The 26,591-nt window shown below is 45.9% G+C and overlaps 41 non-coding genes across 41 annotated transcripts; all 41 read right to left on the reverse strand.

Moving 5' to 3' along the window:
- Positions 1-435: 435 nt before the first annotated feature.
- trnas-gcu (transfer RNA serine (anticodon GCU)) lies at positions 436-517 on the reverse strand. Its single transcript has one exon. It is a non-coding gene; the product is annotated as a tRNA-Ser (tRNA).
- A 295-nt stretch (positions 518-812) lies between these two features.
- On the reverse strand, positions 813-894 carry trnas-gcu (transfer RNA serine (anticodon GCU)). The gene has a single exon. It is a non-coding gene; the product is annotated as a tRNA-Ser (tRNA).
- A 131-nt stretch (positions 895-1,025) lies between these two features.
- On the reverse strand, positions 1,026-1,107 carry trnas-gcu (transfer RNA serine (anticodon GCU)). The gene has a single exon. It is a non-coding gene; the product is annotated as a tRNA-Ser (tRNA).
- A 511-nt stretch (positions 1,108-1,618) lies between these two features.
- On the reverse strand, positions 1,619-1,700 carry trnas-gcu (transfer RNA serine (anticodon GCU)). Its single transcript has one exon. It is a non-coding gene; the product is annotated as a tRNA-Ser (tRNA).
- A 295-nt stretch (positions 1,701-1,995) lies between these two features.
- trnas-gcu (transfer RNA serine (anticodon GCU)) lies at positions 1,996-2,077 on the reverse strand. Its single transcript has one exon. It is a non-coding gene; the product is annotated as a tRNA-Ser (tRNA).
- Positions 2,078-2,372: 295 nt separating this feature from the next.
- Positions 2,373-2,454, reverse strand: trnas-gcu (transfer RNA serine (anticodon GCU)). Its single transcript has one exon. It is a non-coding gene; the product is annotated as a tRNA-Ser (tRNA).
- A 295-nt stretch (positions 2,455-2,749) lies between these two features.
- Positions 2,750-2,831, reverse strand: trnas-gcu (transfer RNA serine (anticodon GCU)). Its single transcript has one exon. It is a non-coding gene; the product is annotated as a tRNA-Ser (tRNA).
- A 134-nt stretch (positions 2,832-2,965) lies between these two features.
- On the reverse strand, positions 2,966-3,047 carry trnas-gcu (transfer RNA serine (anticodon GCU)). The gene has a single exon. It is a non-coding gene; the product is annotated as a tRNA-Ser (tRNA).
- Positions 3,048-3,719: 672 nt separating this feature from the next.
- On the reverse strand, positions 3,720-3,801 carry trnas-gcu (transfer RNA serine (anticodon GCU)). The gene has a single exon. It is a non-coding gene; the product is annotated as a tRNA-Ser (tRNA).
- Positions 3,802-4,096: 295 nt separating this feature from the next.
- Positions 4,097-4,178, reverse strand: trnas-gcu (transfer RNA serine (anticodon GCU)). Its single transcript has one exon. It is a non-coding gene; the product is annotated as a tRNA-Ser (tRNA).
- A 134-nt stretch (positions 4,179-4,312) lies between these two features.
- trnas-gcu (transfer RNA serine (anticodon GCU)) lies at positions 4,313-4,394 on the reverse strand. Its single transcript has one exon. It is a non-coding gene; the product is annotated as a tRNA-Ser (tRNA).
- A 295-nt stretch (positions 4,395-4,689) lies between these two features.
- On the reverse strand, positions 4,690-4,771 carry trnas-gcu (transfer RNA serine (anticodon GCU)). The gene has a single exon. It is a non-coding gene; the product is annotated as a tRNA-Ser (tRNA).
- A 131-nt stretch (positions 4,772-4,902) lies between these two features.
- Positions 4,903-4,984, reverse strand: trnas-gcu (transfer RNA serine (anticodon GCU)). The gene has a single exon. It is a non-coding gene; the product is annotated as a tRNA-Ser (tRNA).
- A 295-nt stretch (positions 4,985-5,279) lies between these two features.
- Positions 5,280-5,361, reverse strand: trnas-gcu (transfer RNA serine (anticodon GCU)). Its single transcript has one exon. It is a non-coding gene; the product is annotated as a tRNA-Ser (tRNA).
- A 131-nt stretch (positions 5,362-5,492) lies between these two features.
- On the reverse strand, positions 5,493-5,574 carry trnas-gcu (transfer RNA serine (anticodon GCU)). The gene has a single exon. It is a non-coding gene; the product is annotated as a tRNA-Ser (tRNA).
- A 295-nt stretch (positions 5,575-5,869) lies between these two features.
- trnas-gcu (transfer RNA serine (anticodon GCU)) lies at positions 5,870-5,951 on the reverse strand. The gene has a single exon. It is a non-coding gene; the product is annotated as a tRNA-Ser (tRNA).
- Positions 5,952-6,246: 295 nt separating this feature from the next.
- Positions 6,247-6,328, reverse strand: trnas-gcu (transfer RNA serine (anticodon GCU)). Its single transcript has one exon. It is a non-coding gene; the product is annotated as a tRNA-Ser (tRNA).
- A 134-nt stretch (positions 6,329-6,462) lies between these two features.
- On the reverse strand, positions 6,463-6,544 carry trnas-gcu (transfer RNA serine (anticodon GCU)). Its single transcript has one exon. It is a non-coding gene; the product is annotated as a tRNA-Ser (tRNA).
- A 295-nt stretch (positions 6,545-6,839) lies between these two features.
- On the reverse strand, positions 6,840-6,921 carry trnas-gcu (transfer RNA serine (anticodon GCU)). Its single transcript has one exon. It is a non-coding gene; the product is annotated as a tRNA-Ser (tRNA).
- A 131-nt stretch (positions 6,922-7,052) lies between these two features.
- Positions 7,053-7,134, reverse strand: trnas-gcu (transfer RNA serine (anticodon GCU)). Its single transcript has one exon. It is a non-coding gene; the product is annotated as a tRNA-Ser (tRNA).
- A 295-nt stretch (positions 7,135-7,429) lies between these two features.
- trnas-gcu (transfer RNA serine (anticodon GCU)) lies at positions 7,430-7,511 on the reverse strand. The gene has a single exon. It is a non-coding gene; the product is annotated as a tRNA-Ser (tRNA).
- A 131-nt stretch (positions 7,512-7,642) lies between these two features.
- Positions 7,643-7,724, reverse strand: trnas-gcu (transfer RNA serine (anticodon GCU)). Its single transcript has one exon. It is a non-coding gene; the product is annotated as a tRNA-Ser (tRNA).
- Positions 7,725-8,019: 295 nt separating this feature from the next.
- On the reverse strand, positions 8,020-8,101 carry trnas-gcu (transfer RNA serine (anticodon GCU)). Its single transcript has one exon. It is a non-coding gene; the product is annotated as a tRNA-Ser (tRNA).
- Positions 8,102-8,232: 131 nt separating this feature from the next.
- Positions 8,233-8,314, reverse strand: trnas-gcu (transfer RNA serine (anticodon GCU)). The gene has a single exon. It is a non-coding gene; the product is annotated as a tRNA-Ser (tRNA).
- A 508-nt stretch (positions 8,315-8,822) lies between these two features.
- Positions 8,823-8,904, reverse strand: trnas-gcu (transfer RNA serine (anticodon GCU)). The gene has a single exon. It is a non-coding gene; the product is annotated as a tRNA-Ser (tRNA).
- Positions 8,905-9,199: 295 nt separating this feature from the next.
- trnas-gcu (transfer RNA serine (anticodon GCU)) lies at positions 9,200-9,281 on the reverse strand. The gene has a single exon. It is a non-coding gene; the product is annotated as a tRNA-Ser (tRNA).
- Positions 9,282-9,575: 294 nt separating this feature from the next.
- On the reverse strand, positions 9,576-9,657 carry trnas-gcu (transfer RNA serine (anticodon GCU)). The gene has a single exon. It is a non-coding gene; the product is annotated as a tRNA-Ser (tRNA).
- A 295-nt stretch (positions 9,658-9,952) lies between these two features.
- On the reverse strand, positions 9,953-10,034 carry trnas-gcu (transfer RNA serine (anticodon GCU)). The gene has a single exon. It is a non-coding gene; the product is annotated as a tRNA-Ser (tRNA).
- A 512-nt stretch (positions 10,035-10,546) lies between these two features.
- On the reverse strand, positions 10,547-10,628 carry trnas-gcu (transfer RNA serine (anticodon GCU)). The gene has a single exon. It is a non-coding gene; the product is annotated as a tRNA-Ser (tRNA).
- A 134-nt stretch (positions 10,629-10,762) lies between these two features.
- trnas-gcu (transfer RNA serine (anticodon GCU)) lies at positions 10,763-10,844 on the reverse strand. Its single transcript has one exon. It is a non-coding gene; the product is annotated as a tRNA-Ser (tRNA).
- A 295-nt stretch (positions 10,845-11,139) lies between these two features.
- trnas-gcu (transfer RNA serine (anticodon GCU)) lies at positions 11,140-11,221 on the reverse strand. Its single transcript has one exon. It is a non-coding gene; the product is annotated as a tRNA-Ser (tRNA).
- A 295-nt stretch (positions 11,222-11,516) lies between these two features.
- On the reverse strand, positions 11,517-11,598 carry trnas-gcu (transfer RNA serine (anticodon GCU)). Its single transcript has one exon. It is a non-coding gene; the product is annotated as a tRNA-Ser (tRNA).
- A 294-nt stretch (positions 11,599-11,892) lies between these two features.
- trnas-gcu (transfer RNA serine (anticodon GCU)) lies at positions 11,893-11,974 on the reverse strand. The gene has a single exon. It is a non-coding gene; the product is annotated as a tRNA-Ser (tRNA).
- A 295-nt stretch (positions 11,975-12,269) lies between these two features.
- trnas-gcu (transfer RNA serine (anticodon GCU)) lies at positions 12,270-12,351 on the reverse strand. The gene has a single exon. It is a non-coding gene; the product is annotated as a tRNA-Ser (tRNA).
- A 512-nt stretch (positions 12,352-12,863) lies between these two features.
- trnas-gcu (transfer RNA serine (anticodon GCU)) lies at positions 12,864-12,945 on the reverse strand. Its single transcript has one exon. It is a non-coding gene; the product is annotated as a tRNA-Ser (tRNA).
- A 134-nt stretch (positions 12,946-13,079) lies between these two features.
- trnas-gcu (transfer RNA serine (anticodon GCU)) lies at positions 13,080-13,161 on the reverse strand. The gene has a single exon. It is a non-coding gene; the product is annotated as a tRNA-Ser (tRNA).
- Positions 13,162-13,457: 296 nt separating this feature from the next.
- On the reverse strand, positions 13,458-13,539 carry trnas-gcu (transfer RNA serine (anticodon GCU)). The gene has a single exon. It is a non-coding gene; the product is annotated as a tRNA-Ser (tRNA).
- Positions 13,540-24,770: 11,231 nt separating this feature from the next.
- Positions 24,771-24,852, reverse strand: trnas-gcu (transfer RNA serine (anticodon GCU)). Its single transcript has one exon. It is a non-coding gene; the product is annotated as a tRNA-Ser (tRNA).
- An 849-nt stretch (positions 24,853-25,701) lies between these two features.
- trnas-cga (transfer RNA serine (anticodon CGA)) lies at positions 25,702-25,783 on the reverse strand. The gene has a single exon. It is a non-coding gene; the product is annotated as a tRNA-Ser (tRNA).
- A 245-nt stretch (positions 25,784-26,028) lies between these two features.
- On the reverse strand, positions 26,029-26,110 carry trnas-uga (transfer RNA serine (anticodon UGA)). The gene has a single exon. It is a non-coding gene; the product is annotated as a tRNA-Ser (tRNA).
- Positions 26,111-26,367: 257 nt separating this feature from the next.
- Positions 26,368-26,449, reverse strand: trnas-cga (transfer RNA serine (anticodon CGA)). The gene has a single exon. It is a non-coding gene; the product is annotated as a tRNA-Ser (tRNA).
- Between the last annotated feature and the right edge of the window lie 142 nt (positions 26,450-26,591).

Genomic DNA, 26,591 nt, shown 5'->3' on the forward strand with positions numbered 1-26,591 from the left:
TGAGATAGGGCATCAAACATCCCAAGCACAATGTGTCAGCAGTCCATCGCCATAACCACTCGGCCACCTCGTCACTGAGTCACAATGAGTGGAAAGTTTTCCAAAGGATAAGCATTGAGCTTTGACATTACTGATTATCTTTAGCAGTTACGAGGTCAAAATATGCCCCTTAACGATACTGTATCTTTGGAAAGAGATGACACTCTTTGCAAATGCAATCGACGAGGATGGGATTCGAACCCAGGCGTGCAGAGCACAATGGATTAGCAGTCCATCGCCTTAACCACTCGGCCACCTCGTCAGTGACTCACGGCGAGTGGAAAGTTTTCCAATAGAAAACCGCTGAGGTTTGATGTCAGTTATTATATAGTAGCAGTTATGAGATAGGTGAAAACATGGCCCTTAATGATAGTGCATCTTCGGAAAGAATAGAATCGACGAGGATGGGATTCGAACCCACGCGTGCAGAGCACAATGGATTAGCAGTCCATCGCCTTAACCACTCGGCCACCTCGTCACTGGGCACATTATGTGGAATGTTTTCTGACGGAAAGTTATCGAGGTTTCACATTGCTGATTATTTGTGGCAGTTGTGAGATAGGGCATCAAATATCCCAAGCACAATGTGTCAGCAGTCCATCGCCATAACCACTCGGCCACCTCGTCACTGAGTCACAATGAGTGGAAAGTTTTCCAAAGGAAAAGCATTGAGCTTTGACATTACTGATTATCTTTAGCAGTTACGAGGTCAAAATATGCCCCTTAACGATACTGTATCTTTGGAAAGAGATGACACCCTTTGCAAATGCAATCGACGAGGATGGGATTCGAACCCACGCGTGCAGAGCACAATGGATTAGCAGTCCATCGCCTTAACCACTCGGCCACCTCGTCAGTGACTCACAGCGAGTGGAAAGTTTTCCAATAGAAAACCGCTGAGGTTTGATGTCAGTTATATAGTAGCAGTTATGAGATAGGTGAAAACATGGCCCTTAATGATAGTGCATCTTCGGAAAGAATAGAATCGACGAGGATGGGATTCGAACCCACGCGTGCAGAGCACAATGGATTAGCAGTCCATCGCCTTAACCACTCGGCCACCTCGTCACTGGGCACATTATGTGGAATGTTTTCTGACGGAAAGTTATCGAGGTTTCACATTGCTGATTATTTGTGGCAGTTGTGAGATAGGGCATCAAATATCCCAAGCACAATGTGTCAGCAGTCCATCGCCATAACCACTCGGCCACCTCGTCACTGAGTCACAATGAGTGGAAAGTTTTCCAAAGGAAAAGCATTGAGCTTTGACATTACTGATTATCTTTAGCAGTTACGAGGTCAAAATACGCCCCTTAACGATACTGTATCTTTGGAAAGAGATGACACCCTTTGCAAATGCAATCGACGAGGATGGGATTCGAACCCACACGTGCAGAGCACAATGGATTAGCAGTCCATCGCCTTAACCACTCGGCCACCTCGTCAGTGACTCACGGCGAGTGGAAAGTTTTCCAATAGAAAACCGCTGAGGTTTGATGTCTGTTATTATATAGTAGCAGTTATGAGATAGGTGAAAACATGGCCCTTAATGATAGTGCATCTTCGGAAAGAATAGAATCGACGAGGATGGGATTCGAACCCACGCGTGCAGAGCACAATGGATTAGCAGTCCATCGCCTTAACCACTCGGCCACCTCGTCACTGGGCACATTATGTGGAATGTTTTCTGACGGAAAGTTATCGAGGTTTCACATTGCTGATTATTTGTGGCAGTTGTGAGATAGGGCATCAAATATCCCAAGCACAATGTGTCAGCAGTCCATCGCCATAACCACTCGGCCACCTCGTCACTGAGTCACAATGAGTGGAAAGTTTTCCAAAGGAAAAGCATTGAGCTTTGACATTACTGATTATCTTTAGCAGTTACGAGGTCAAAATACGCCCCTTAACGATACTGTATCTTTGGAAAGAGATGACACCCTTTGCAAATGCAATCGACGAGGATGGGATTCGAACCCACGCGTGCAGAGCACAATGGATTAGCAGTCCATCGCCTTAACCACTCGGCCACCTCGTCACTGGGCACATTCAGTGGAATGTTTTCTGACGGAAAGTTATCGAGGTTTCACATTGCTGATTATTTGTGGCAGTTGTGAGATAGGGCATCAAATATCCCAAGCACAATGTGTCAGCAGTCCATCGCCATAACCACTCGGCCACCTCGTCACTGAGTCACAATGAGTGGAAAGTTTTCCAAATGAAAAGCATTGAGCTTTGACATTACTGATTATCTTTAGCAGTTACGAGGTCAAAATACACCCCTTAACGATACTGTATCTTTGGAAAGAGATGACACCCTTTGCAAATGCAATCGACGAGGATGGGATTCGAACCCACGCGTGCAGAGCACAATGGATTAGCAGTCCATCGCCTTAACCACTCGGCCACCTCGTCACTGGGCACATTCAGTGGAATGTTTTCTGACGGAAAGTTATCGAGGTTTCACATTGCTGATTATTTGTGGCAGTTGTGAGATAGGGCATCAAATATCCCAAGCACAATGTGTCAGCAGTCCATCGCCATAACCACTCGGCCACCTCGTCACTGAGTCACAATGAGTGGAAAGTTTTCCAAAGGAAAAGCATTGAGCTTTGACATTACTGATTATCTTTAGCAGTTACGAGGTCAAAATATGCCCCTTAACGATACTGTATCTTTGGAAAGAGATGACACCCTTTGCAAATGCAATCGACGAGGATGGGATTCGAACCCACGCGTGCAGAGCACAATGGATTAGCAGTCCATCGCCTTAACCACTCGGCCACCTCGTCAGTGACTCACGGCGAGTGGAAAGTTTTCCAATAGAAAACCGCTGAGGTTTGATGTCTGTTATTATATACTAGCAGTTATGAGATAGGTGAAAACATGGCCCTTAATGATAGTGCATCTTCGGAAAGAATAGAATCGACGAGGATGGGATTCGAACCCACGCGTGCAGAGCACAATGGATTAGCAGTCCATCGCCTTAACCACTCGGCCACCTCGTCACTGGGCACATTATGTGGAATGTTTTCTGACGGAAAGTTATCGAGGTTTCACATTGCTGATTATTTGTGGCAGTTGTGAGATAGGGCATCAAATATCCCAAGCACAATGTGTCAGCAGTCCATCGCCATAACCACTCGGCCACCTCGTCACTGAGTCACAATGAGTGGAAAGTTTTCCAAAGGAAAAGCATTGAGCTTTGACATTACTGATTATCTTTAGCAGTTACGAGGTCAAAATATGCCCCTTAACGATACTGTATCTTTGGAAAGAGATGACACCCTTTGCAAATGCAATCGACGAGGATGGGATTCGAACCCACGCGTGCAGAGCACAATGGATTAGCAGTCCATCGCCTTAACCACTCAGCCACCTCGTCACTAGGCACATTCAGTGGAATGTTTTCTGACGGAAAGTTATCGAGGTTTCACATTGCTGATTATTTGTGGCAGTTGTGAGATAGGGCATCAAATATCCCAAGCACAATGTGTCAGCAGTCCATCGCCATAACCACTCGGCCACCTCGTCACTGAGTCACAATGAGTGGAAAGTTTTCCAAATGAAAAGCATTGAGCTTTGACATTACTGATTATCTTTAGCAGTTACGAGGTCAAAATACACCCCTTAACGATACTGTATCTTTGGAAAGAGATGACACCCTTTGCAAATGCAATCGACGAGGATGGGATTCGAACCCACGCGTGCAGAGCACAATGGATTAGCAGTCCATCGCCTTAACCACTCGGCCACCTCGTCACTGGGCACATTCAGTGGAATGTTTTCTGACGGAAAGTTATCGAGGTTTCACATTGCTGATTATTTGTGGCAGTTGTGAGATAGGGCATCAAATATCCCAAGCACAATGTGTCAGCAGTCCATCGCCATAACCACTCGGCCACCTCGTCACTGAGTCACAATGAGTGGAAAGTTTTCCAAAGGAAAAGCATTGAGCTTTGACATTACTGATTATCTTTAGCAGTTACGAGGTCAAAATATGCCCCTTAACGATACTGTATCTTTGGAAAGAGATGACACCCTTTGCAAATGCAATCGACGAGGATGGGATTCGAACCCACGCGTGCAGAGCACAATGGATTAGCAGTCCATCGCCTTAACCACTCGGCCACCTCGTCAGTGACTCACGGCGAGTGGAAAGTTTTCCAATAGAAAACCGCTGAGGTTTGATGTCTGTTATTATATAGTAGCAGTTATGAGATAGGTGAAAACATGGCCCTTAATGATAGTGCATCTTCGGAAAGAATAGAATCGACGAGGATGGGATTCGAACCCACGCGTGCAGAGCACAATGGATTAGCAGTCCATCGCCTTAACCACTCGGCCACCTCGTCACTGGGCACATTATGTGGAATGTTCTCTGACGGAAAGTTATCGAGGTTTCACATTGCTGATTATTTGTGGCAGTTGTGAGATAGGGCATCAAATATCCCAAGCACAATGTGTCAGCAGTCCATCGCCATAACCACTCGGCCACCTCGTCACTGAGTCACAATGAGTGGAAAGTTTTCCAAAGGAAAAGCATTGAGCTTTGACATTACTGATTATCTTTAGCAGTTACGAGGTCAAAATATGCCCCTTAACGATACTGTATCTTTGGAAAGAGATGACACCCTTTGCAAATGCAATCGACGAGGATGGGATTCGAACCCACGCGTGCAGAGCACAATGGATTAGCAGTCCATCGCCTTAACCACTCGGCCACCTCGTCAGTGACTCACGGCGAGTGGAAAGTTTTCCAATAGAAAACCGCTGAGGTTTGATGTCAGTTATATAGTAGCAGTTATGAGATAGGTGAAAACATGGCCCTTAATGATAGTGCATCTTCGGAAAGAATAGAATCGACGAGGATGGGATTCGAACCCACGCGTGCAGAGCACAATGGATTAGCAGTCCATCGCCTTAACCACTCGGCCACCTCGTCACTGGGCACATTATGTGGAATGTTTTCTGACGGAAAGTTATCGAGGTTTCACATTGCTGATTATTTGTGGCAGTTGTGAGATAGGGCATCAAATATCCCAAGCACAATGTGTCAGCAGTCCATCGCCATAACCACTCGGCCACCTCGTCACTGAGTCACAATGAGTGGAAAGTTTTCCAAAGGAAAAGCATTGAGCTTTGACATTACTGATTATCTTTAGCAGTTACGAGGTCAAAATATGCCCCTTAACGATACTGTATCTTTGGAAAGAGATGACACCCTTTGCAAATGCAATCGACGAGGATGGGATTCGAACCCACGCGTGCAGAGCACAATGGATTAGCAGTCCATCGCCTTAACCACTCGGCCACCTCGTCAGTGACTCACAGCGAGTGGAAAGTTTTCCAATAGAAAACCGCTGAGGTTTGATGTCAGTTATATAGTAGCAGTTATGAGATAGGTGAAAACATGGCCCTTAATGATAGTGCATCTTCGGAAAGAATAGAATCGACGAGGATGGGATTCGAACCCACGCGTGCAGAGCACAATGGATTAGCAGTCCATCGCCTTAACCACTCGGCCACCTCGTCACTGGGCACATTATGTGGAATGTTTTCTGACGGAAAGTTATCGAGGTTTCACATTGCTGATTATTTGTGGCAGTTGTGAGATAGGGCATCAAATATCCCAAGCACAATGTGTCAGCAGTCCATCGCCATAACCACTCGGCCACCTCGTCACTGAGTCACAATGAGTGGAAAGTTTTCCAAAGGAAAAGCATTGAGCTTTGACATTACTGATTATCTTTAGCAGTTACGAGGTCAAAATACGCCCCTTAACGATACTGTATCTTTGGAAAGAGATGACACCCTTTGCAAATGCAATCGACGAGGATGGGATTCGAACCCACGCGTGCAGAGCACAATGGATTAGCAGTCCATCGCCTTAACCACTCGGCCACCTCGTCACTGGGCACATTCAGTGGAATGTTTTCTGACGGAAAGTTATCGAGGTTTCACATTGCTGATTATTTGTGGCAGTTGTGAGATAGGGCATCAAATATCCCAAGCACAATGTGTCAGCAGTCCATCGCCATAACCACTCGGCCACCTCGTCACTGAGTCACAATGAGTGGAAAGTTTTCCAAAGGAAAAGCATTGAGCTTTGACATTACTGATTATCTTTAGCAGTTACGAGGTCAAAATATGCCCCTTAACGATACTGTATCTTTGGAAAGAGATGACACCCTTTGCAAATGCAATCGACGAGGATGGGATTCGAACCCACGCGTGCAGAGCACAATGGATTAGCAGTCCATCGCCTTAACCACTCGGCCACCTCGTCAGTGACTCACGGCGAGTGGAAAGTTTTCCAATAGAAAACCGCTGAGGTTTGATGTCTGTTATTATATAGTAGCAGTTATGAGATAGGTGAAAACATGGCCCTTAATGATAGTGCATCTTCGGAAAGAATAGAATCGACGAGGATGGGATTCGAACCCACGCGTGCAGAGCACAATGGATTAGCAGTCCATCGCCTTAACCACTCGGCCACCTCGTCACTGGGCACATTATGTGGAATGTTTTCTGACGGAAAGTTATCGAGGTTTCACATTGCTGATTATTTGTGGCAGTTGTGAGATAGGGCATCAAATATCCCAAGCACAATGTGTCAGCAGTCCATCGCCATAACCACTCGGCCACCTCGTCACTGAGTCACAATGAGTGGAAAGTTTTCCAAAGGAAAAGCATTGAGCTTTGACATTACTGATTATCTTTAGCAGTTACGAGGTCAAAATATGCCCCTTAACGATACTGTATCTTTGGAAAGAGATGACACCCTTTGCAAATGCAATCGACGAGGATGGGATTCGAACCCACGCGTGCAGAGCACAATGGATTAGCAGTCCATCGCCTTAACCACTCGGCCACCTCGTCAGTGACTCACGGCGAGTGGAAAGTTTTCCAATAGAAAACCGCTGAGGTTTGATGTCAGTTATATAGTAGCAGTTATGAGATAGGTGAAAACATGGCCCTTAATGATAGTGCATCTTCGGAAAGAATAGAATCGACGAGGATGGGATTCGAACCCACGCGTGCAGAGCACAATGGATTAGCAGTCCATCGCCTTAACCACTCGGCCACCTCGTCACTGGGCACATTATGTGGAATGTTTTCTGACGGAAAGTTATCGAGGTTTCACATTGCTGATTATTTGTGGCAGTTGTGAGATAGGGCATCAAATATCCCAAGCACAATGTGTCAGCAGTCCATCGCCATAACCACTCGGCCACCTCGTCACTGAGTCACAATGAGTGGAAAGTTTTCCAAAGGAAAAGCATTGAGCTTTGACATTACTGATTATCTTTAGCAGTTACGAGGTCAAAATATGCCCCTTAACGATACTGTATCTTTGGAAAGAGATGACACCCTTTGCAAATGCAATCGACGAGGATGGGATTCGAACCCACGCGTGCAGAGCACAATGGATTAGCAGTCCATCGCCTTAACCACTCGGCCACCTCGTCAGTGACTCACGGCGAGTGGAAAGTTTTCCAATAGAAAACCGCTGAGGTTTGATGTCAGTTATATAGTAGCAGTTATGAGATAGGTGAAAACATGGCCCTTAATGATAGTGCATCTTCGGAAAGAATAGAATCGACGAGGATGGGATTCGAACCCACGCGTGCAGAGCACAATGGATTAGCAGTCCATCGCCTTAACCACTCGGCCACCTCGTCACTGGGCACATTATGTGGAATGTTTTCTGACGGAAAGTTATCGAGGTTTCACATTGCTGATTATTTGTGGCAGTTGTGAGATAGGGCATCAAATATCCCAAGCACAATGTGTCAGCAGTCCATCGCCATAACCACTCGGCCACCTCGTCACTGAGTCACAATGAGTGGAAAGTTTTCCAAAGGAAAAGCATTGAGCTTTGACATTACTGATTATCTTTAGCAGTTACGAGGTCAAAATATGCCCCTTAACGATACTGTATCTTTGGAAAGAGATGACACCCTTTGCAAATGCAATCGACGAGGATGGGATTCGAACCCACGCGTGCAGAGCACAATGGATTAGCAGTCCATCGCCTTAACCACTCGGCCACCTCGTCAGTGACTCACGGCGAGTGGAAAGTTTTCCAATAGAAAACCGCTGAGGTTTGATGTCAGTTATATAGTAGCAGTTATGAGATAGGTGAAAACATGGCCCTTAATGATAGTGCATCTTCGGAAAGAATAGAATCGACGAGGATGGGATTCGAACCCACGCGTGCAGAGCACAATGGATTAGCAGTCCATCGCCTTAACCACTCGGCCACCTCGTCACTGGGCACATTATGTGGAATGTTTTCTGACGGAAAGTTATCGAGGTTTCACATTGCTGATTATTTGTGGCAGTTGTGAGATAGGGCATCAAATATCCCAAGCACAATGTGTCAGCAGTCCATCGCCATAACCACTCGGCCACCTCGTCACTGAGTCACAATGAGTGGAAAGTTTTCCAAAGGAAAAGCATTGAGCTTTGACATTACTGATTATCTTTAGCAGTTACGAGGTCAAAATATGCCCCTTAACGATACTGTATCTTTGGAAAGAGATGACACCCTTTGCAAATGCAATCGACGAGGATGGGATTCGAACCCACGCGTGCAGAGCACAATGGATTAGCAGTCCATCGCCTTAACCACACGGCCACCTCGTCAGTGACTCACGGCGAGTGGAAAGTTTTCCAATAGAAAACCGCTGAGGTTTGATGTCAGTTATATAGTAGCAGTTATGAGATAGGTGAAAACATGGCCCTTAATGATAGTGCATCTTCGGAAAGAATAGAATCGACGAGGATGGGATTCGAACCCACGCGTGCAGAGCACAATGGATTAGCAGTCCATCGCCTTAACCACTCGGCCACCTCGTCACTGGGCACATTATGTGGAATGTTTTCTCACGGAAAGTTATCGAGGTTTCACATTGCTGATTATTTGTGGCAGTTGTGAGATAGGGCATCAAATATCCCAAGCACAATGTGTCAGCAGTCCATCGCCATAACCACTCGGCCACCTCGTCACTGAGTCACAATGAGTGGAAAGTTTTCCAAAGGAAAAGCATTGAGCTTTGACATTACTGATTATCTTTAGCAGTTACGAGGTCAAAATACGCCCCTTAACGATACTGTATCTTTGGAAAGAGATGACACCCTTTGCAAATGCAATCGACGAGGATGGGATTCGAACCCACGCGTGCAGAGCACAATGGATTAGCAGTCCATCGCCTTAACCACTCGGCCACCTCGTCACTGGGCACATTCAGTGGAATGTTTTCTGACGGAAAGTTATCGAGGTTTCACATTGCTGATTATTTGTGGCAGTTGTGAGATAGGGCATCAAATATCCCAAGCACAATGTGTCAGCAGTCCATCGCCATAACCACTCGGCCACCTCGTCACTGAGTCACAATGAGTGGAAAGTTTTCCAAAGGAAAAGCATTGAGCTTTGACATTACTGATTATCTTTAGCAGTTACGAGGTCAAAATATGCCCTTAACGATACTGTATCTTTGGAAAGAGATGACACCCTTTGCAAATGCAATCGACGAGGATGGGATTCGAACCCACGCGTGCAGAGCACAATGGATTAGCAGTCCATCGCCTTAACCACTCGGCCACCTCGTCATTGGGTACATTCAGTGGAATGTTTTCTGACGGAAAGTTATCGAGGTTTCACATTGCTGATTATTTGTGGCAGTTGTGAGATAGGGCATCAAATATCCCAAGCACAATGTGTCAGCAGTCCATCGCCATAACCACTCGGCCACCTCGTCACTGAGTCACAATGAGTGGAAAGTTTTCCAAAGGAAAGGCATTGAGCTTTGACATTACTGATTATCTTTAGCAGTTACGAGGTCAAAATATGCCCCTTAACGATACTGTATCTTTGGAAAGAGATGACACTCTTTGCAAATGCAATCGACGAGGATGGGATTCGAACCCACGCGTGCAGAGCACAATGGATTAGCAGTCCATCGCCTTAACCACTCGGCCACCTCGTCAGTGACTCACGGCGAGTGGAAAGTTTTCCAATAGAAAACCGCTGAGGTTTGATGTCAGTTATTATATAGTAGCAGTTATGAGATAGGTGAAAACATGGCCCTTAATGATAGTGCATCTTCGGAAAGAATAGAATCGACGACGTTGGGATTCAAACCCACGCGTGCAGAGCACAATGGATTAGCAGTCCATCGCCTTAACCACTCGGCCACCTCGTCACTGGACACATTCAAGTGGAATGTTTTCTGACGGAAAGTTATCGAGGTTTCACATTGCTGATTATTTGTGGCAGTTGTGAGATAGGGCATCAAATATCCCAAGCACAATGTGTCAGCAGTCCATCGCCATAACCACTCGGCCACCTCGTCACTGAGTCACAATGAGTGGAAAGTTTTCCAAAGGAAAAGCATTGAGCTTTGACATTACTGATTATCTTTAGCAGTTACGAGGTCAAAATATGCCCCTTAACGATACTGTATCTTTGGAAAGAGATGACACTCTTTGCAAATGCAATCGACGAGGATGGGATTCGAACCCACGCGTGCAGAGCACAATGGATTAGCAGTCCATCGCCTTAACCACTCGGCCACCTCGTCAGTGACTCACGGCGAGTGGAAAGTTTTCCAATAGAAAACCGCTGAGGTTTGATGTCAGTTATTATATAGTAGCAGTTATGAGATAGGTGAAAACATGGCCCTTAATGATAGTGCATCTTCGGAAAGAATAGAATCGACGAGGATGGGATTCGAACCCACGCGTGCAGAGCACAATGGATTAGCAGTCCATCGCCTTAACCACTCGGCCACCTCGTCACTGGGCACATTATGTGGAATGTTTTCTGACGGAAAGTTATCGAGGTTTCACATTGCTGATTATTTGTGGCAGTTGTGAGATAGGGCATCAAATATCCCAAGCACAATGTGTCAGCAGTCCATCGCCATAACCACTCGGCCACCTCGTCACTGAGTCACAATGAGTGGAAAGTTTTCCAAAGGAAAAGCATTGAGCTTTGACATTACTGATTATCTTTAGCAGTTACGAGGTCAAAATACGCCCCTTAACGATACTGTATCTTTGGAAAGAGATGACACCCTTTGCAAATGCAATCGACGAGGATGGGATTCGAACCCACGCGTGCAGAGCACAATGGATTAGCAGTCCATCGCCTTAACCACTCGGCCACCTCGTCACTGGGCACATTCAGTGGAATGTTTTCTGACGGAAAGTTATCGAGGTTTCACATTGCTGATTATTTGTGGCAGTTGTGAGATAGGGCATCAAATATCCCAAGCACAATGTGTCAGCAGTCCATCGCCATAACCACTCGGCCACCTCGTCACTGAGTCACAATGAGTGGAAAGTTTTCCAAATGAAAAGCATTGAGCTTTGACATTACTGATTATCTTTAGCAGTTACGAGGTCAAAATACGCCCCTTAACGATACTGTATCTTTGGAAAGAGACGACACCCTTTGCAAATGCAATCGACGAGGATGGGATTCGAACCCACGCGTGCAGAGCACAATGGATTAGCAGTCCATCGCCTTAACCACTCGGCCACCTCGTCACTGGGCACATTCAGTGGAATGTTTTCTGACGGAAAGTTATCGAGGTTTCACATTGCTGATTATTTGTGGCAGTTGTGAGATAGGGCATCAAATATCCCAAGCACAATGTGTCAGCAGTCCATCGCCATAACCACTCGGCCACCTCGTCACTGAGTCACAATGAGTGGAAAGTTTTCCAAAGGAAAAGCATTGAGCTTTGACATTACTGATTATCTTTAGCAGTTACGAGGTCAAAATATGCCCTTAACGATACTGTATCTTTGGAAAGAGATGACACCCTTTGCAAATGCAATCGACGAGGATGGGATTCGAACCCACGCGTGCAGAGCACAATGGATTAGCAGTCCATCGCCTTAACCACTCGGCCACCTCGTCATTGGGTACATTCAGTGGAATGTTTTCTGACGGAAAGTTATCGAGGTTTCACATTGCTGATTATTTGTGGCAGTTGTGAGATAGGGCATCAAATATCCCAAGCACAATGTGTCAGCAGTCCATCGCCATAACCACTCGGCCACCTCGTCACTGAGTCACAATGAGTGGAAAGTTTTCCAAAGGAAAGGCATTGAGCTTTGACATTACTGATTATCTTTAGCAGTTACGAGGTCAAAATATGCCCCTTAACGATACTGTATCTTTGGAAAGAGATGACACTCTTTGCAAATGCAATCGACGAGGATGGGATTCGAACCCACGCGTGCAGAGCACAATGGATTAGCAGTCCATCGCCTTAACCACTCGGCCACCTCGTCAGTGACTCACGGCGAGTGGAAAGTTTTCCAATAGAAAACCGCTGAGGTTTGATGTCAGTTATTATATAGTAGCAGTTATGAGATAGGTGAAAACATGGCCCTTAATGATAGTGCATCTTCGGAAAGAATAGAATCGACGACGATGGGATTCAAACCCACGCGTGCAGAGCACAATGGATTAGCAGTCCATCGCCTTAACCACTCGGCCACCTCGTCACTGGACACATTCAAGTGGAATGTTTTCTGACGGAAAGTTATCGAGGTTTCACATTGCTGATTATTTGTGGCAGTTGTGAGATAGGGCATCAAATATCCCAAGCACAATGTGTCAGCAGTCCATCGCCATAACCACTCGGCCACCTCGTCACTGAGTCACAATGAGTGGAAAGTTTTCCAAAGGAAAAGCATTGAGCTTTGACATTACTGATTATCTTTAGCAGTTACGAGGTCAAAATATGCCCCTTAACGATACTGTATCTTTGGAAAGAGATGACACTCTTTGCAAATGCAATCGACGAGGATGGGATTCGAACCCACGCGTGCAGAGCACAATGGATTAGCAGTCCATCGCCTTAACCACTCGGCCACCTCGTCAGTGACTCACGGCGAGTGGAAAGTTTTCCAATAGAAAACCGCTGAGGTTTGATGTCAGTTATTATATAGTAGCAGTTATGAGATAGGTGAAAACATGGCCCTTAATGATAGTGCATCTTCGGAAAGAATAGAATCGACGAGGATGGGATTCGAACCCACGCGTGCAGAGCACAATGGATTAGCAGTCCATCGCCTTAACCACTCGGCCACCTCGTCACTGGACACATTCAAGTGGAATGTTTTCTGACGGAAAGTTATCGAGGTTTCACATTGCTGATTATTTGTGGCAGTTGTGAGATAGGGCATCAAATATCCCAAGCACAATGTGTCAGCAGTCCATCGCCATAACCACTCGGCCACCTCGTCACTGAGTCACAATGAGTGGAAAGTTTTCCAAAGGAAAAGCAATGAGCTTTGACATTACTGATTATCTTTAGCAGTTACGAGGTCAAAATATGCCCCTTAACGATACTGTATCTTTGGAAAGAGATGACACTCTTTGCAAATGCAATCGACGAGGATGGGATTCGAACCCACGCGTGCAGAGCACAATGGATTAGCAGTCCATCGCCTTAACCACTCGGCCACCTCGTCAGTGACTCACGGCGAGTGGAAAGTTTTCCAATAGAAAACCGCTGAGGTTTGATGTCTGTTATTATATAGTAGCAGTTATGAGATAGGTGAAAACATGGCCCTTAATGATAGTGCATCTTCGGAAAGAATAGAATCGACGAGGATGGGATTCGAACCCACGCGTGCAGAGCACAATGGATTAGCAGTCCATCGCCTTAACCACTCGGCCACCTCGTCTCTGGGCACATTCAGTGGAATGTTTTCTGACGGAAAGTTATCGAGGTTTCACATTGCTGATTATTTGTGGCAGTTGTGAGATAGGGCATCAAATATCCCAAGCACAATGTGTCAGCAGTCCATCGCCATAACCACTCGGCCACCTCGTCACTGAGTCACAATGAGTGGAAAGTTTTCCAAAGGAAAAGCATTGAGCTTTGACATTACTGATTATCTTTAGCAGTTACGAGGTCAAAATATGCCCCTTAACGATACTGTATCTTTGGAAAGAGATGACACCCTTTGCAAATGCAATCGACGAGGATGGGATTCGAACCCACGCGTGCAGAGCACAATGGATTAGCAGTCCATCGCCTTAACCACTCGGCCACCTCGTCAGTGACTCACGGCGAGTGGAAAGTTTTCCAATAGAAAACCGCTGAGGTTTGATGTCAGTTATTATATAGTAGCAGTTATGAGATAGGTGAAAACATGGCCCTTAATGATAGTGCATCTTCGGAAAGAATAGAATCGACGAGGATGGGATTCGAACCCACGCGTGCAGAGCACAATGGATTAGCAGTCCATCGCCTTAACCACTCGGCCACCTCGTCACTGGGCACATTATGTGGAATGTTTTCTGACGGAAAGTTATCGAGGTTTCACATTGCTGATTATTTGTGGCAGTTGTGAGATAGGGCATCAAATATCCCAAGCACAATGTGTCAGCAGTCCATCGCCATAACCACTCGGCCACCTCGTCACTGAGTCACAATGAGTGGAAAGTTTTCCAAAGGAAAAGCATTGAGCTTTGACATTACTGATTATCTTTAGCAGTTACGAGGTCAAAATACGCCCCTTAACGATACTGTATCTTTGGAAAGAGATGACACCCTTTGCAAATGCAATCGACGAGGATGGGATTCGAACCCACGCGTGCAGAGCACAATGGATTAGCAGTCCATCGCCTTAACCACTCGGCCACCTCGTCACTGGGCACATTCAGTGGAATGTTTTCTGACGGAAAGTTATCGAGGTTTCACATTGCTGATTATTTGTGGCAGTTGTGAGATAGGGCATCAAATATCCCAAGCACAATGTGTCAGCAGTCCATCGCCATAACCACTCGGCCACCTCGTCACTGAGTCACAATGAGTGGAAAGTTTTCCAAATGAAAAGCATTGAGCTTTGACATTACTGATTATCTTTAGCAGTTACGAGGTCAAAATACACCCCTTAACGATACTGTATCTTTGGAAAGAGATGACACCCTTTGCAAATGCAATCGACGAGGATGGGATTCGAACCCACGCGTGCAGAGCACAATGGATTAGCAGTCCATCGCCTTAACCACTCGGCCACCTCGTCACTGGGCACATTATGTGGAATGTTTTCTGACGGAAAGTTATCGAGGTTTCACATTGCTGATTATTTGTGGCAGTTGTGAGATAGGGCATCAAATATCCCAAGCACAATGTGTCAGCAGTCCATCGCCATAACCACTCGGCCACCTCGTCACTGAGTCACAATGAGTGGAAAGTTTTCCAAAGGAAAAGCATTGAGCTTTGACATTACTGATTATCTTTAGCAGTTACGAGGTCAAAATATGCCCCTTAACGATACTGTATCTTTGGAAAGAGATGACACCCTTTGCAAATGCAATCGACGAGGATGGGATTCGAACCCACGCGTGCAGAGCACAATGGATTAGCAGTCCATCGCCTTAACCACTCGGCCACCTCGTCACTGGGCACATTCAGTGGAATGTTTTCTGACGGAAAGTTATCGAGGTTTCACATTGCTGATTATTTGTGGCAGTTGTGAGATAGGGCATCAAATATCCCAAGCACAATGTGTCAGCAGTCCATCGCCATAACCACTCGGCCACCTCGTCACTGAGTCACAATGAGTGGAAAGTTTTCCAAAGGATAAGCATTGAGCTTTGACATTACTGATTATCTTTAGCAGTTACGAGGTCAAAATATGCCCCTTAACGATACTGTATCTTTGGAAAGAGATGACACCCTTTGCAAATGCAATCGACGAGGATGGGATTCGAACCCACGCGTGCAGAGCACAATGGATTAGCAGTCCATCGCCTTAACCACTCGGCCACCTCATCAGTGACTCACGGCTAGTGGAAAGTTTTCCAATAGAAAACCGCTGAGGTTTGATGTCTGTTATTATATAGTAGCAGTTATGAGATAGGTGAAAACATGGCCCTTAATGATAGTGCATCTTCGGAAAGAATAGAATCGACGAGGATGGGATTCGAACCCACGCGTGCAGAGCACAATGGATTAGCAGTCCATCGCCTTAACCACTCGGCCACCTCGTCACTGGGCACATTATGTGGAATGTTTTCTGACGGAAAGTTATCGAGGTTTCACATTGCTGATTATTTGTGGCAGTTGTGAGATAGGGCATCAAATATCCCAAGCACAATGTGTCAGCAGTCCATCGCCATAACCACTCGGCCACCTCGTCACTGAGTCACAATGAGTGGAAAGTTTTCCAAAGGAAAAGCATTGAGCTTTGACATTACTGATTATCTTTAGCAGTTACGAGGTCAAAATATGCCCCTTAACGATACTGTATCTTTGGAAAGAGATGACACCCTTTGCAAATGCAATCGACGAGGATGGGATTCGAACCCACGCGTGCAGAGCACAATGGATTAGCAGTCCATCGCCTTAACCACTCGGCCACCTCGTCAGTGACTCACGGCGAGTGGAAAGTTTTCCAATAGAAAACCGCTGAGGTTTGATGTCAGTTATTATATAGTAGCAGTTATGAGATAGGTGAAAACATGGCCCTTAATGATAGTGCATCTTCGGAAAGAATAGAATCGACGAGGATGGGATTCGAACCCACGCGTGCAGAGCACAATGGATTAGCAGTCCATCGCCTTAACCACTCGGCCACCTCGTCACTGGGCACATTATGTGGAATGTTTTCTGACGGAAAGTTATCGAGGTTTCACATTGCTGATTATTTGTGGCAGTTGTGAGATAGGGCATCAAATATCCCAAGCACAATGTGTCAGCAGTCCATCGCCATAACCACTCGGCCACCTCGTCACTGAGTCACAATGAGTGGAAAGTTTTCCAAAGGAAAAGCATTGAGCTTTGACATTACTGATTATCTTTAGCAGTTACGAGGTCAAAATATGCCCCTTAACGATACTGTATCTTTGGAAAGAGATGACACCCTTTGCAAATGCAATCGACGAGGATGGGATTCGAACCCACGCGTGCAGAGCACAATGGATTAGCAGTCCATCGCCTTAACCACTCGGCCACCTCGTCAGTGACTCACGGCGAGTGGAAAGTTTTCCAATAGAAAACCGCTGAGGTTTGATGTCAGTTATTATATAGTAGCAGTTATGAGATAGGTGAAAACATGGCCCTTAATGATAGTGCATCTTCGGAAAGAATTGAATCGACGAGGATGGGATTCGAACCCACGCGTGCAGAGCACAATGGATTAGCAGTCCATCGCCTTAACCACTCGGCCACCTAGTCACTGGGCACATTATGTGGAATGTTTTCTGACGGAAAGTTATCAAGGTTTCACATTGCTGATTATTTGTGGCAGTTGTGAGATAGGGCATCAAATATCCCAAGCACAATGTGTCAGCAGTCCATCGCCATAACCACTCGGCCACCTCGTCACTGAGTCACAATGAGTGGAAAGTTTTCCAAAGGAAAAGCATTGAGCTTTGACATTACTGATTATCTTTAGCAGTTACGAGGTCAAAATACGCCCCTTAACTATACTGTATCTTTGGAAAGAGATGACACCCTTTGCAAATGCAATCGACGAGGATGGGATTCGAACCCACGCGTGCAGAGCACAATGGATTAGCAGTCCATCGCCTTAACCACTCGGCCACCTCGTCACTGGGCACATTCAGTGGAATGTTTTCTGACGGAAAGTTATCGAGGTTTCACATTGCTGATTATTTGTGGCAGTTGTGAGATAGGGCATCAAATATCCCAAGCACAATGTGTCAGCAGTCCATCGCCATAACCACTCGGCCACCTCGTCACTGAGTCACAATGAGTGGAAAGTTTTCCAAAGGAAAAGCATTGAGCTTTGACATTACTGATTATCTTTAGCAGTTACGAGGTCAAAATATGCCCCTTAACGATACTGTATCTTTGGAAAGAGATGACACCCTTTGCAAATGCAATCGACGAGGATGGGATTCGAACCCACGCGTGCAGAGCACAATGGATTAGCAGTGCATCGCCTTAACCACTCGGCCACCTCGTCACTGGGCACATTGAGTGGAATGTTTTCTGACGGAAAGTTATCGAGGTTTCACATTGCTGATTATTTGTGGCAGTTGTGAGATAGGGCATCAAATATCCCAAGCACAATGTGTCAGCAGTCCATCGCCATAACCACTCGGCCACCTCGTCACTGAGTCACAATGAGTGGAAAGTTTTCCAAAGGAAAGGCATTGAGCTTTGACATTACTGATTATCTTTAGCAGTTACGAGGTCAAAATATGCCCCTTAACGATACTGTATCTTTGGAAAGAGATGACACTCTTTGCAAATGCAATCGACGAGGATGGGATTCGAACCCACGCGTGCAGAGCACAATGGATTAGCAGTCCATCGCCTTAACCACTCGGCCACCTCGTCAGTGACTCACGGCGAGTGGAAAGTTTTCCAATAGAAAACCGCTGAGGTTTGATGTCAGTTATTATATAGTAGCAGTTATGAGATAGGTGAAAACATGGCCCTTAATGATAGTGCATCTTCGGAAAGAATAGAATCGACGAGGATGGGATTCGAACCCACGCGTGCAGAGCACAATGGATTAGCAGTCCATCGCCTTAACCACTCGGCCACCTCGTCACTGGACACATTCAAGTGGAATGTTTTCTGACGGAAAGTTATCGAGGTTTCACATTGCTGATTATTTGTGGCAGTTGTGAGATAGGGCATCAAATATCCCAAGCACAATGTGTCAGCAGTCCATCGCCATAACCACTCGGCCACCTCGTCACTGAGTCACAATGAGTGGAAAGTTTTCCAAAGGAAAAGCAATGAGCTTTGACATTACTGATTATCTTTAGCAGTTACGAGGTCAAAATATGCCCCTTAACGATACTGTATCTTTGGAAAGAGATGACACTCTTTGCAAATGCAATCGACGAGGATGGGATTCGAACCCACGCGTGCAGAGCACAATGGATTAGCAGTCCATCGCCTTAACCACTCGGCCACCTCGTCAGTGACTCACGGCGAGTGGAAAGTTTTCCAATAGAAAACCGCTGAGGTTTGATGTCAGTTATTATATAGTAGCAGTTATGAGATAGGTGAAAACATGGCCCTTAATGATAGTGCATCTTCGGAAAGAATAGAATCGACGAGGATGGGATTCGAACCCACGCGTGCAGAGCACAATGGATTAGCAGTCCATCGCCTTAACCACTCGGCCACCTCGTCACTGGGCACATTCAGTGGAATGTTTTCTGACGGAAAGTTATCGAGGTTTCACATTGCTGATTATTTGTGGCAGTTGTGAGATAGGGCATCAAATATCCCAAGCACAATGTGTCAGCAGTCCATCGCCATAACCACTCGGCCACCTCGTCACTGAGTCACAATGAGTGGAAAGTTTTCCAAAGGAAAAGCATTGAGCTTTGACATTACTGATTATCTTTAGCAGTTACGAGGTCAAAATACACCCCTTAACGATACTGTATCTTTGGAAAGAGATGACACCCTTTGCAAATGCAATCGACGAGGATGGGATTCGAACCCACGCGTGCAGAGCACAATGGATTAGCAGTCCATCGCCTTAACCACTCGGCCACCTCGTCAGTGACTCACGGCGAGTGGAAAGTTTTCCAATAGAAAACCGCTGAGGTTTGATGTCAGTTATATAGTAGCAGTTATGAGATAGGTGAAAACATGGCCCTTAATGATAGTGCATCTTCGGAAAGAATAGAATCGACGAGGATGGGATTCGAACCCACGCGTGCAGAGCACAATGGATTAGCAGTCCATCGCCTTAACCACTCGACCACCTCGTCACTGGGCAAATTATGTGGAATGTTTTCTGACGGAAAGTTATCAAGGTTTCACATTGCTGATTATTTGTGGCAGTTGTGAGATAGGGCATCAAATATCCCAAGCACAATGTGTCAGCAGTCCATCGCCATAACCACTCGGCCACCTCGTCACTGAGTCACAATGAGTGGAAAGTTTTCCAAAGGAAAAGCATTGAGCTTTGACATTACTGATTATCTTTAGCAGTTACGAGGTCAAAATACGCCCCTTAACGATACTGTATCTTTGGAAAGAGATGACACCCTTTGCAAATGCAATCGACGAGGATGGGATTCGAACCCACGCGTGCAGAGCACAATGGATTAGCAGTCCATCGCCTTAACCACTCGGCCACCTCGTCACTGGGCACATTCAGTGGAATGTTTTCTGACGGAAAGTTATCGAGGTTTCACATTGCTGATTATTTGTGGCAGTTGTGAGATAGGGCATCAAATATCCCAAGCACAATGTGTCAGCAGTCCATCGCCATAACCACTCGGCCACCTCGTCACTGAGTCACAATGAGTGGAAAGTTTTCCAAAGGAAAAGCATTGAGCTTTGACATTACTGATTATCTTTAGCAGTTACGAGGTCAAAATATGCCCCTTAACGATACTGTATCTTTGGAAAGAGATGACACCCTTTGCAAATGCAATCGACGAGGATGGGATTCGAACCCACGCGTGCAGAGCACAATGGATTAGCAGTGCATCGCCTTAACCACTCGGCCACCTCGTCACTGGGCACATTCAGTGGAATGTTTTCTGACGGAAAGTTATCGAGGTTTCACATTGCTGATTATTTGTGGCAGTTGTGAGATAGGGCATCAAATATCCCAAGCACAATGTGTCAGCAGTCCATCGCCATAACCACTCGGCCACCTCGTCACTGAGTCACAATGAGTGGAAAGTTTTCCAAAGGAAAGGCATTGAGCTTTGACATTACTGATTATCTTTAGCAGTTACGAGGTCAAAATATGCCCCTTAACGATACTGTATCTTTGGAAAGAGATGACACTCTTTGCAAATGCAATCGACGAGGATGGGATTCGAACCCACGCGTGCAGAGCACAATGGATTAGCAGTCCATCGCCTTAACCACTCGGCCACCTCGTCAGTGACTCACGGCGAGTGGAAAGTTTTCCAATAGAAAACCGCTGAGGTTTGATGTCAGTTATTATATAGTAGCAGTTATGAGATAGGTGAAAACATGGCCCTTAATGATAGTGCATCTTCGGAAAGAATAGAATCGACGAGGATGGGATTCGAACCCACGCGTGCAGAGCACAATGGATTAGCAGTCCATCGCCTTAACCACTCGGCCACCTCGTCACTGGGCACATTCAGTGGAATGTTTTCTGACGGAAAGTTATCGAGGTTTCACATTGCTGATTATTTGTGGCAGTTGTGAGATAGGGCATCAAATATCCCAAGCACAATGTGTCAGCAGTCCATCGCCATAACCACTCGGCCACCTCGTCACTGAGTCACAATGAGTGGAAAGTTTTCCAAAGGAAAAGCATTGAGCTTTGACATTACTGATTATCTTTAGCAGTTACGAGGTCAAAATACACCCCTTAACGATACTGTATCTTTGGAAAGAGATGACACCCTTTGCAAATGCAATCGACGAGGATGGGATTCGAACCCACGCGTGCAGAGCACAATGGATTAGCAGTCCATCGCCTTAACCACTCGGCCACCTCGTCAGTGACTCACGGCGAGTGGAAAGTTTTCCAATAGAAAACCGCTGAGGTTTGATGTCAGTTATATAGTAGCAGTTATGAGATAGGTGAAAACATGGCCCTTAATGATAGTGCATCTTCGGAAAGAATAGAATCGACGAGGATGGGATTCGAACCCACGCGTGCAGAGCACAATGGATTAGCAGTCCATCGCCTTAACCACTCGACCACCTCGTCACTGGGCAAATTATGTGGAATGTTTTCTGACGGAAAGTTATCAAGGTTTCACATTGCTGATTATTTGTGGCAGTTGTGAGATAGGGCATCAAATATCCCAAGCACAATGTGTCAGCAGTCCATCGCCATAACCACTCGGCCACCTCGTCACTGAGTCACAATGAGTGGAAAGTTTTCCAAAGGAAAAGCATTGAGCTTTGACATTACTGATTATCTTTAGCAGTTACGAGGTCAAAATACGCCCCTTAACGATACTGTATCTTTGGAAAGAGATGACACCCTTTGCAAATGCAATCGACGAGGATGGGATTCGAACCCACGCGTGCAGAGCACAATGGATTAGCAGTCCATCGCCTTAACCACTCGGCCACCTCGTCACTGGGCACATTCAGTGGAATGTTTTCTGACGGAAAGTTATCGAGGTTTCACATTGCTGATTATTTGTGGCAGTTGTGAGATAGGGCATCAAATATCCCAAGCACAATGTGTCAGCAGTCCATCGCCATAACCACTCGGCCACCTCGTCACTGAGTCACAATGAGTGGAAAGTTTTCCAAAGGAAAAGCATTGAGCTTTGACATTACTGATTATCTTTAGCAGTTACGAGGTCAAAATATGCCCCTTAACGATACTGTATCTTTGGAAAGAGATGACACCCTTTGCAAATGCAATCGACGAGGATGGGATTCGAACCCACGCGTGCAGAGCACAATGGATTAGCAGTGCATCGCCTTAACCACTCGGCCACCTCGTCACTGGGCACATTCAGTGGAATGTTTTCTGACGGAAAGTTATCGAGGTTTCACATTGCTGATTATTTGTGGCAGTTGTGAGATAGGGCATCAAATATCCCAAGCACAATGTGTCAGCAGTCCATCGCCATAACCACTCGGCCACCTCGTCACTGAGTCACAATGAGTGGAAAGTTTTCCAAAGGAAAGGCATTGAGCTTTGACATTACTGATTATCTTTAGCAGTTACGAGGTCAAAATATGCCCCTTAACGATACTGTATCTTTGGAAAGAGATGACACTCTTTGCAAATGCAATCGACGAGGATGGGATTCGAACCCACGCGTGCAGAGCACAATGGATTAGCAGTCCATCGCCTTAACCACTCGGCCACCTCGTCAGTGACTCACGGCGAGTGGAAAGTTTTCCAATAGAAAACCGCTGAGGTTTGATGTCAGTTATTATATAGTAGCAGTTATGAGATAGGTGAAAACATGGCCCTTAATGATAGTGCATCTTCGGAAAGAATAGAATCGACGAGGATGGGATTCGAACCCACGCGTGCAGAGCACAATGGATTAGCAGTCCATCGCCTTAACCACTCGGCCACCTCGTCAGTGACTCACGGCGAGTGGAAAGTTTTCCAATAGAAAACCGCTGAGGTTTGATGTCAGTTATTATATAGTAGCAGTTATGAGATAGGTGAAAACATGGCCCTTAATGATAGTGCATCTTCGGAAAGAATAGAATCGACGAGGATGGGATTCGAACCCACGCGTGCAGAGCACAATGGATTAGCAGTCCATCGCCTTAACCACTCGGCCACCTCGTCACTGGGCACATTCAGTGGAATGTTTTCTGACGGAAAGTTATCGAGGTTTCACATTGCTGATTATTTGTGGCAGTTGTGAGATAGGGCATCAAATATCCCAAGCACAATGTGTCAGCAGTCCATCGCCATAACCACTCGGCCACCTCGTCACTGAGTCACAATGAGTGGAAAGTTTTCCAAAGGAAAAGCATTGAGCTTTGACATTACTGATTATCTTTAGCAGTTACGAGGTCAAAATATGCCCCTTAACGATACTGTATCTTTGGAAAGAGATGACACCCTTTGCAAATGCAATCGACGAGGATGGGATTCGAACCCACGCGTGCAGAGCACAATGGATTAGCAGTGCATCGCCTTAACCACTCGGCCACCTCGTCACTGGGCACATTCAGTGGAATGTTTTCTGACGGAAAGTTATCGAGGTTTCACATTGCTGATTATTTGTGGCAGTTGTGAGATAGGGCATCAAATATCCCAAGCACAATGTGTCAGCAGTCCATCGCCATAACCACTCGGCCACCTCGTCACTGAGTCACAATGAGTGGAAAGTTTTCCAAAGGAAAGGCATTGAGCTTTGACATTACTGATTATCTTTAGCAGTTACGAGGTCAAAATATGCCCCTTAACGATACTGTATCTTTGGAAAGAGATGACACTCTTTGCAAATGCAATCGACGAGGATGGGATTCGAACCCACGCGTGCAGAGCACAATGGATTAGCAGTCCATCGCCTTAACCACTCGGCCACCTCGTCAGTGACTCACGGCGAGTGGAAAGTTCTCCAATAGAAAACCGCTGAGGTTTGATGTCAGTTATTATATAGTAGCAGTTATGAGATAGGTGAAAACATGGCCCTTAATGATAGTGCATCTTCGGAAAGAATAGAATCGACGAGGATGGGATTCGAACCCACGCGTGCAGAGCACAATGGATTAGCAGTCCATCGCCTTAACCACTCGGCCACCTCGTCACTGGGCACATTCAGTGGAATGTTTTCTGACGGAAAGTTATCGAGGTTTCACATTGCTGATTATTTGTGGCAGTTGTGAGATAGGGCATCAAATATCCCAAGCACAATGTGTCAGCAGTCCATCGCCATAACCACTCGGCCACCTCGTCACTGAGTCACAATGAGTGGAAAGTTTTCCAAAGGAAAAGCATTGAGCTTTGACATTACTGATTATCTTTAGCAGTTACGAGGTCAAAATATGCCCCTTAACGATACTGTATCTTTGGAAAGAGATGACACCCTTTGCAAATGCAATCGACGAGGATGGGATTCGAACCCACACGTGCAGAGCACAATGGATTAGCAGTCCATCGCCTTAACCACTCGGCCACCTCGTCAGTGACTCACGGCGAGTGGAAAGTTTTCCAATAGAAAACCGCTGAGGTTTGATGTCTGTTATTATATAGTAGCAGTTATGAGATAGGTGAAAACATGGCCCTTAATGATAGTGCATCTTCGGAAAGAATAGAATCGACGAGGATGGGATTCGAACCCATGCGTGCAGAGCACAATGGATTAGCAGTCCATCGCCTTAACCACTCGGCCACCTCGTCACTGGGCACATTATGTGGAATGTTTTCTGACGGAAAGTTATCGAGGTTTCACATTGCTGATTATTTGTGGCAGTTGTGAGATAGGGCATCAAATATCCCAAGCACAATGTGTCAGCAGTCCATCGCCATAACCACTCGGCCACCTCGTTACTGAGTCACAATGAGTGGAAAGTTTTCCAAAGGAAAAGCATTGAGCTTTGACATTACTGATTATCTTTAGCAGTTACGAGGTCAAAATATGCCCCTTAACGATACTGTATCTTTGGAAAGAGATGACACCCTTTGCAAATGCAATCGACGAGGATGGGATTCGAACCCACGCGTGCAGAGCACAATGGATTAGCAGTCCATCGCCTTAACCACTCTCTTGTTAGGACTTTGTTAGGAATTGTTAGGACTTTGTTAGGACTTGTTAGGACTTGTTAGAGCAGTCCATTTAGTGGAGGGTACGGCCATCACAGCTGCACATCAGGTGTATGGCTGTACGGGCAAAAATTGTCAGAGAGGCAAATTAAACATTCCAGGAAATGAAAGGGCAAGAATAGAAACTCATCCAGTTTGCCACCAGTGACCCAAAGTCCTTTTTGCAAATACAAATGAGAGAAGCACATGAAATGTGCAACTCTTCATAGGGGCATAAATACACGCTCGTGGGAAGCTTGGATCGATCCCTTGGAACAACTGATAGACATGGCCATCGCAATGGTAAATTTACATTCACAACGTGCCACAGCTTCAGTTAGAGAAGACACTGCTATAAGGATTGGCTGGACGGTATGTTTCAACTTCCTTTGCCAGTTTCTGTCTTGGGTATTAAACAGGTGGCAGGAGACCAACTAGTCAAATAAACGCTGCGAGCAGGGTTCGAACCTGCGCGGGGAAACCCCATTGGATTTCGAGTCCAACGCCTTAACCTCTCGGCCATCGCAGCTTATTGCATTCAAGGGCGTCATGAAAAAAAAAAGACATGCAAACATGGTACCTGGTGGATGAGCCTAAATTCACACATGGTAAACGTAGGACCAACGGCATTACTGTGAGACACGCCATTACTTGTGCAGTTTGAAACGGGCACAGGTAAGAGGCCGGGTAGATGTGGTGGTAAATTTCACGGCTTGTTGTTTCGCCATATGAATCTAACCAGCCGCTCTTCATCCCATTTATAAGAAAGGACTGCGCTGTGAGCAGGGTTCGAACCTGCGCGGGGAGACCCCATTGGATTTCAAGTCCAACGCCTTAACATCTCGGCCATCACAGCTTATTGCATTCGAGTGCGACATGAAAAAAAAGACATGCAAACATGCTACCTGGTGGATGGCAATCGGAGGGACAAGCCTAAATTCACACACAGCAAAAGTAGGACCACTGTCATTACTGAAAGACATTCCATTACTTTTGCAGTTTGAAACGGGGACATGTAAGAGGCCGTAAAGATGTGATGGAAAATTTCACACCTGTTACCTCGCCACAGGAATCAAGACGTTCGTGCTTAATCCCGTTTATAAGAAAGGACTGCACTGCGAGCAGGGTTCGAACCTGCGCGGGGAAAATCCATTGGATTTCGAGTCCAATGCCTTAACCTCTCGGCCATCACAGCTGCAAGCCTTGACTGTACAGACAAAAATCAACAGAGAGGCAAACTACACACTCCAGCGAATGAGAAGGCAAGAATAGAAACTCATCCAGTTTGCCTCCAGTGACACAAAGTCCTTTTTGCAAGTACAAATGAGAGAACTTTT

This window comes from Alosa pseudoharengus, unplaced genomic scaffold (genome assembly GCF_046254945.1).
Source record: "Alosa pseudoharengus isolate Yale_2024_CS ecotype anadromous, Long Island Sound unplaced genomic scaffold, YU_APseudo_1.1 YU_APseudo_1.1_scf_17, whole genome shotgun sequence".
Classification (NCBI taxonomy): domain Eukaryota; kingdom Metazoa; phylum Chordata; class Actinopteri; order Clupeiformes; family Clupeidae; genus Alosa; species Alosa pseudoharengus.